The sequence below is a fragment of the Pteropus vampyrus genome, unplaced genomic scaffold (assembly GCF_000151845.1).
Source record: "Pteropus vampyrus isolate Shadow unplaced genomic scaffold, Pvam_2.0 Scaffold140, whole genome shotgun sequence".
Classification (NCBI taxonomy): Eukaryota; Metazoa; Chordata; class Mammalia; order Chiroptera; family Pteropodidae; genus Pteropus; species Pteropus vampyrus.
In genome coordinates, this window is record NW_011888921.1 from 4246788 (window position 1) to 4255515 (window position 8728).

Consider the following 8728-nt stretch of genomic DNA (forward strand, 5'->3'; position numbering starts at 1 on the left):
TATAGTGGTATTCATTCAATAATGTTTTAAGCAGTTACTATTTGAAGTCATTGTACTAGGCTCAGTAGAAGATGAGAAAATGAGTTAGACACTCCTTATCCCCCAGGAGCTGACAATCAAGAAGGGACATAATGTGAGACAATGTGTAAGTTAAGAGTTTGATAACTTTGGCTCAAAATGTTGAATTTCAAAAGAGGATGCTATGGAGATGTAGGAAAGGGAGGGCCCAGCTGATTGCTTAGGCAGAGATTCACTGAGCTCCAGCATATAGGCTGGGTATCATGGTCCAGTCCAGTCTTAAGCTTTAAATGGCATACACTCTAATTTAATTCAATCTCATTAGCATACCCAGAATTAACCAGTCTCTCTCTCTCTCTCTCTCTCTCTCTCTCTCTCTCTCTCTCACACACACACACACACACACACAACGTTTTATATACAAGAATGCCGATTTATTAAGTTATTGGAGCAATATATATCTATATATGGCAACCATGTATCTGATCTATGTCCCTTTAATTGGACTTGCTTTGTCCATGCATAAAAAGCCACTAGGTACAAGAAATAAGCCCAGCGGATAGCCTTGACCTACAGTTTCTTGAATTCGTTTAGTTTACTCCTTATTTACCTTCATCTTCCATGCTTTTCCCATTATCATTTGCTCTATACCTAATACTCATCTCAGACCCCCTTTATTCTGATGATCCATTGGGACCTACTTCTGTGGTTTGAACTCAGCATTATCCCATGGACAAAATTCTGATGTTCAACTTCTGCCTTTAAGTATTGAGGCCTCAGGTAAGAGCTACATTTAAGCTTTCCAGCTTTCCCTCTAGAGATGGAAAATCAAATATCTTCCCAATTAGACCCAATGAGATCTCTATTCCTCTTTTTGTGCCTTTTCCCTGCCTGCTTTCCTATATCATTTCCTCCTTTCCTCCTTCACTCTTTTTTCTGCCTTCTTACCTCCCTCCTTCTCTCCTTCCTTTCATTCCTTCCAAGAAAATTGGCACATACTGTGTCAGGCACTAAACAAAGTAGGTGCCTGCCTGCCCTCATGAAGTTTATAGTCTTGTGGCAGTAAAATAGTAATAACATGGTTAGGTAATTAGAATGGTGTTAGTACAATGAAGGAAAATAATACGTACCATGTGATCAGTATAAAACGGGGAACCTAATCTGGCTTGATAGCTCAGAAAAACCTGAGAGATGAATATGCATTAGCCAGCCAAAGGGGGAAGATGAGCTTTCTGGGGAAAAAGGACAATAGGCTCTGAAGTGAGGAGGAATTGGCTTATTGGTGGAGCAGAGAAGGCCAGTACAACTTGAGTGAGGGGAAAGAGTGGCTGGAGAGTGAACTATAAAGGTGGTATAAGACTAAAGTCATGCTACACCTGCTAGGTCCTCCCATTCCTGAGCTATGTCACTGAAGAGTGACAGGATAATATTTGTGTTTTAAAAAGATCATTTTGGCTCCTGGTTTGAGGATGGATTAGAAGGGTCTAGAGTATTTACCTGCTCTGATGGGATGGATAGTGTTACCACTTTGCTCTATTTCTTTCACCTAGTCAGTGTAGTTCTATAGGGCATGAATGAGGAAGTCGTACTGTCAGATAGCATGGTTGGCAGAGTTGAGCCCAGAAATAATGATGCCAAAACATCCAGAAACCCTGGTCTGATGTTCCTCTGTTGCCACTGCCGGCCTGAAAAAAGTCGTAGGGACTCCCTCCAGGATGTTCCGCTCTTTGCTCTAAGTGAAGCTATATATGGAGATGCTGAGCTGTAGTCCTTAAGAAAAGTGGAATACATTTTGTTTTTAGTCTCACACCTGAAAGGGAAGCAGCTACAGCCAACCAGTATAAACAGTTTTGCCTGTACTGTGATGAGGCAGACTCTGTGTGTGTGTGTGTTTCTGGCTTATAGAGGATCAATTCCTAACATAAAGAAGGCATTTAGTCTTGCATTGGGGCACAGCAAGGGAGTAAGTCCCCTAGGCCCCTAACCTTTGTAAAGAGAGGTGATTAGCATTCCTAGGTCGCCATGAGGAGGACAGCTACCTCCTGGACAGATGCTCAGGGGCAGCTTTGGGGTCCTGGCTCTGGATCAGTAGATCAAATTACTATCTAAAGCCTACCCTGTGCATAAACCTTCCTGTTCACTGATGGGCAACTGGCCTTGGTTGGTAACCTGTGACTCCAGTACTTCTTATTGGGCTGCACATGGGGGATCATGTCAAGATAGTAAGCAGTGTAACACCCATCTGTCTTTTGTGCCACAGCTTCTCCCCAGAATCACAAGACCTTACTATCATATTCTTTATCTAAGCTATTTGTCACCAGCATTGTTCATGCCCTCCCCACCCTCTATTCCTTTGACAGTACACTCACACCTAAGTGATTTATGCAGACCAGGATACAAAGTTACCCTAATATTGTGAATGCAACAGATATGTAGAGATGATTGCTCTCCATGGCCCAAGTTTTTTCCAAGCAGGTATACTTACTTTCTTCATCAGAGACAAGATTCTCCATGTATAAACGCTATGTTATAGTGATCCAAGAATCTGCTCTTGCTGAAGGAAAATCAGTGGGAGTACTGTCTCTATCAAGATTGCTTTAATTTCAGCCTTGAACTTCTGATCCCAACCTTTTAGGACCAACTCCAGAGAACTTGGGTTTGTATAGAAGTAAGAAGGCCAGATAGCTATTTGTTTCAATCCAGAGAGAGGCCCATACCTAATTGCTATGTATGTTTCACAACATCTACCCACCACATCATGGTAGCCCATTTACAATTCTGATTCTAGTCCATAGGAAATCTTGATGATCCTCTGCTATGACATTCTTAATTTGTTCCTGCATCAGAACCTTTGCATTTGGTATTCTCCCTACCTGAAAACTGTTTCTCCAAATGGTATTATGGTTTTCTGTCTTACTTGTTTAGACATCATCTTAGAATATCATCTCAGCAATATTTTTCCAGTCCACCCTACTTAATATAACACCCTTGTCTCTCTGCTTCTTTGCCCTGCTTAATTTTTCTCTTCAAAACTCTTACTACTACTGATTAATTTGTTTATTGTCTGCTTTCCTCACTAAAATTTAAGCTCCATGTGGACAGACAGAGTTTTTTTTTTTTTCTAATCCTGGATCCCCTTGAGTCTAGACTAGTGCCTAAGATGTAAAAGGTGCTCAGTATTTGTTGACTGAATACATGAAACCTATAGCGTGCTATTTCCTGTTCTCCTGAGTTAGAGTCACACCTGGATGACTGCCATGCCTACTTATTTCTAAATGTCCTGGTATACCATCACTACCATCATCAACATCATCTTCATCTTCTCCTCATAATGGTCTAAATATAGATCTGTACCCATCTGTAGTCTTGATACCATCCTAGTGGTAGTAAATGGACTCATGAGCATGGCATACAACATCCTCTTTATTGCCTCCTTCCCATCTCTGCCAGCCTTTAGTAATCATTGTCAAACAAATCTTCTATCCTTCTGTTCAACTTCCTGGCAATAATGTCTGGTTTTATCCTAGTTTAGAGGATACTGTCCAAAGCTCTCTACATCTTCATTTACTTATCCACTACTTACAGAGTTAATGATCAGAGCATATGAACCAGGTACTTTAGAGTACCTCAGTTGGTTTACTCAAATGCTCTTCCTATCTAGCTACTGCAGAATTCTCCTTAAACATATTCTTAGGCTTTTCTTCTCCAGAATTCCTTTTTTCATAATATTATAATTTTTACCCCAACTATTTGCCTGGACTTTATGCCAATATCCTAATAGCTCACTGATACCTAGAGAGCTCTGGGAAACCTGAGAAGACCTTTTAAATGTTTTCTTGTACACTGAGAGTCAATATAAACAATATGTCTTTCATTTCTGGGTACCAGGGTATGACATATAAGGTGAGATTCTTCTCTGTGCACATTAGCTTTGCCTGACTTATTGAAAACAGGAAGACCACCACCAGTTAGTACAAGATAGAAAGAATGGTGGACTTTAGCCACATGTCTTTCTGGGTCCAATTGACCTTCTTCTTGTGGCTTCGGTCTTTTCTCCCCAACCCCCTGCCAAAATCTCTAAACCCTGAATTCTAGCTACCAACCTCAACAACTGAAGAACGCTGATTGTATTTGGGACAAAATCCTAGATTTCTATCAGTACCCCAGCTAATTCTTATACTTGAATTATTAAAGTAGACATAAGTCCTATTCAGAGATCTATCAGAATGCCCCACGTTCTTTTCCAGTACAAACCCAGGACATTTCAGCTTTATCCTCTAGAGGAAGGGTTTTGGGCGTCATTTTCCAGCCCTGTTAAACCATATTAGCAATGAAAATGATTTCGGAATGAGTACAAATTCAGCTACCAGCTTAGTTCGGTTGTCTTGGGAATTTGTTGGCACCATCTCTTAATTGACTATCTAACTTTCTGCTTTGCTCTTGTGATACCTGGTCCTCTAACTCTGCTAAACTGTGAACCTTACTCCTGACACTTTTCTTAGGTAACCTAGCTTGTACAGCAATGTTTAGACCCCTTCCTCTGGCCATTCTCCCTTAGTCACCATATTGTGTTCACCTGTAGGTTTCATATAACCTGCTTTAAGGGATGCTTGTCAGCCTCCCCCATTGGAGAGATGAGGTTTGGACATATACCATATTTTCCAGAACTGCCTACATCGTAAACATTCTCTCATCATCAGTCCACCACCAAATTAGTCATCCAAATTTTGATTCATAAGTCAACCATAGCCAGCTTATGGTACACATTCTGAGTTGTTAAGGTTCCTGGGAAACTATATTTGAAATTTAAAAGTTATTTGATGAACAGAGAATTGGGGAAAAGTGAACTGTATGAATTGGATTTAAGAATAAAATTAAAATCCATTTTTAAGGAGCTATGACTGTTATATCTTCCATCTTTCTAATGCTAGAAACATTTGTATTTTACCAGTATCCTTCTCTCAAACAGTACTAAATAAACACTACCAAATTCATACTATCCAGATTAATTTTTTTGTTCCACTTATCCTCATTGTAAGAATTTAATACATTACAACTGTTGACTGTGTTTTTGATTTCTACAGTTGTATCCCAAGTCCAATGAAATGTAAACTTCCCATGAACCTTTGATAGTCCCTCTAGATTATAAATTCCATGAGAGCGTATCATATCTTAGTACCTGACAAAATGGCTGGCACATAACAAGTCCTCATAAATATTTTTAAATATATGAATGAATTATAATGAATAGGGGTTTCTCTAGATTCTCATCAGGAAGACATTTACAGCTATTTCTTAATGTGATATATTTCTTCCACTAGCTACTCTTTATTTTGTGTTGGCTTTTACTAGTTTAACTCTCAGAAAGTAATGTCTTCAAGTTGGGGGATTACACTAAGACTACCATAAGCAAGGTCTAAGTACTTCTGAGGAAATTCTTCTTTTCTGGGATTCCTACCCCCATCTGACCTGAAGGTTCCGTAGATGCCTTTTGAGATGATATATCTTTGATTTGTGTTCATTTAGTTTTCCAGGAACTCCTGGGGATGATTGATCTTGGACAGAAAAAGGGATCGAAAGGATCGAGTGCCTTAAAGATAAGCTTATGAGTAACTGAATGACATTTTCTTGCCTTCACCTAGTTAAGGTAGACTCATTAATGTGGTAATTCATTAAGAACATTTTCAGTGAAGACACAGAAGTTGGTAGTGGGTATAGTGGGGAAAGGATGTATTGGCTCTCCAATTTCAGTCTTCAACTTCATTGTTGGAGTTACAAACCTCAGAATGTGTGGGGAGCTTTTCCAGCTTTTACTTTTCCAAATATTTTAAACATCTTTATTGAGATAAAATTTATATATTATAAAATTCACCCATTTAAAGTATATAATTTGGACTTTAGATTTTCCATGTAAGGAGCATGGAAGTCCCCACTTCATCCCAGCAACAAGCAAAAGTAAGAAGACCTGAAAATCAACAACTCTTCTTGGATCCATAAGAGAGGGGAAGACAGAGGGCAAGCTGCTGATCCCAGAGTTGGAGAGACAGATGGGTGAATACAGTTCATCACAGTTTACTGGAATAGAATCTCACATCAGCAGAAACCTTAGGAACCAGTGATGGGATAGGAAAACATGAACTATAATTGATAAATTTCTGGAGGCTCAGTGCAGACAACTCTGGGAGCTAAAAACTACAAGGTGACCCAGTCAAAGGGAGGTCTCCAAAATATTGTGAGATTTCCTTCCAGGAGCTCGACCAGATTCCCACAGTAACTATCAGAGAAAAATCGCCTCAGACTTCTGGCAGGGGGAGGAAAAAAGAAGCCATTTTGAAATATGCCAGAGTACCCTGTCCTACTTAACAAAGCTTGTCCTCAGGGGAAACTAGTTAGCCATAGCCTAACTTGCTGGGTTATTATCAAGTGCTAACTGACTTGAGGAAGAGAAATACCCAACTTCAACCCACTTTAGTTATTCTGTCCCACCCAAGGAAAAGGAAAAAGATCTGAGAAATACTTTTGAAGTTCACAGTCCAAAGACACAGTCTCACTAAAAGACTGAGACCTAATTATAGGGCTACAGAATGCTTTCTCTCCCCCTACACCTCACTACCACATATTAAAGGTTTATTTATTTCCTTTTACCCAGTACATCGTGTCTGGCTATCAAGAAAAAATTACAAGGCATACATAAAAAGGCAACAGTTTAAAGAGACAGGGTAAGCATCAGAACCAGACATGGCAGGGATGTTGGAATTATCATATAGAGAATTTAAAACACCTATGATTAATGTACTAAGGGCTCTAATGGATAAAGTAGCATGCAAGAACAGATGTGCAGTGTAAGCAGAGAGATGGACAACCTAAGAAAGAACCAAAGAGAAATGCTGGAGATAAAAAATAGTATAACAGAAATGAAGAATGCTCCTGTTGGGCTTGCTGGTAGGCTGAACATGGCTGAGAAAAGAATCTCTGAGCTGGAGGATATATTAATACGATTCTCAAAAATTAAAGAGAACGAAGACTGAAAAAAAAAAAAGCAGAACAAGTTATCCAAGGACTGTGGGACAACCACAACAACAGATGTGACACACATTCAGTGGGACCACCAGAAGGAAAAGAAAGAGAAAAAGCAGAAAAAATATTTGAAAAACTAATGACTGAGAATTTCCCTCAAATTAATGTCAGATATCAAACCATAAATCCAGGAAGCTTAGAGAATACCAAAAGAGAGAAAGATAAATGCAAAAACAAAAACAAAAAACAAAACAAAACTACACCTAGTCATATTTTCAAATTATAGGAAAAGATAAAGAGAAATGCTGAAAGAAGCCAGAGGGAAAAAAACATCTTACCTATGGAGAAACGAAGATGAAAATTACATCTGATTTCTCCTCAGAAGCATGCGAGCAAGAAGAGAGTGAAGTGAAATACTTCAAATGTTGAGAGAATAAACCACCAAATTAGAATTCTGTACCCTGCAAAATTATCTTTCAAAAGTGAAGGAGAAATAAAGACTTTCTCAGACAAACATAAATTGAGGGAATTTGTTGCCAGTAGACCTGCCTTTTATAAAATGTTAATAGAAGTTCTTTAGAGGAAAGGAAAGTGGAAACTTGGATCTACATGAATAAAAGAAGAGCATCAAAAGTGGTGGAAGTGGGAGTCAAAAATTTGGTGACAGACAGAAGGAAATCTAACTTTGGGTAGTGAACACACAATGCAATATATATGACATTATTGAATTGTACACTTGAAACTTATTTGATTTTGTTAACCAGTATCACCCCAATAATTTTATTTTAAAAAATTCCCTTTAAAAATGGAATAAGTGGGACATATCAAAAATGACGTAGATGATAGAGGCTTTGTTCACTCCTCTTGCAACCAAATCAAAGACAGAAACACTGAGCAAACAGCAAGGAAAGTCACCTGGGATCTAGATGAACAGAAGCACTACGACTAGGGAGAGAAATAATTAATTGCAAAGGTAGAAGGTAGGAGGGGGTGAAGACGCGAGGCTGCCCAGTCCCCAGCGGCTAGTGGGACACAGGCTATACAGCATTGGCAGCCAGCAGCTGCAGACGCCTCTTAAAGGGGCCTTGTTTGCGAGCAGACTTTCACAGTAAGGGACCTGCTTGCTCTGAGCACCAGCACCAGGTTGGCTGCATGGGGGCAGGGAGGACACCACTGATTTACAGGGGGACATTCAGTTGGAGTGAGGAACAGAGGCGAGGCTCTCTCCAGGGCAGAGGTGCCAGCAGTATCCGTTGTTCCTCTATTGAGCCTTCCCCCCACCTCGCCTCCAGTGTATGCAGGCAGCCCTGCCATAGCTGAGATATCAAACTGGATAATAGGTTGCTCTACCCAGAAGATTCCATGAAACTCCACCTCACCCCACTCGCAGCCTCACCTAAGCCACATCCAGTCGTGTCCTTGGCAAGTCAGGTGCTCCTTGCTGAGCAGTGCCAAGACTCACGCTGGTGACAGCTGGCCTTGTTTTCTGGCGTGGTTTCTTGAGGCAACTATAAGCACAGCATCTGTGGATTGCTTGCTGAATCTTAACAGGTGGCCCAGGAAGGGCAGAGGCTTGGACTAAATTTGGCCTGCAGCTGAACCCCTCTCAGGACTGTGCCACTTGGACACCTACTACACAAACCAACGCTAATAAGACTGGGAGACTTGAGAGCTTTGCTTAGTACATAGAAAT

General features: G+C 40.2%; 1 protein-coding gene across 2 annotated transcripts in view; it reads left to right on the forward strand.

Moving 5' to 3' along the window:
* Positions 1-8728, forward strand: part of PFKM (phosphofructokinase, muscle) — a 45141-nt gene that overhangs the window by 3675 nt on the left and 32738 nt on the right. The window lies entirely within an intron of this gene.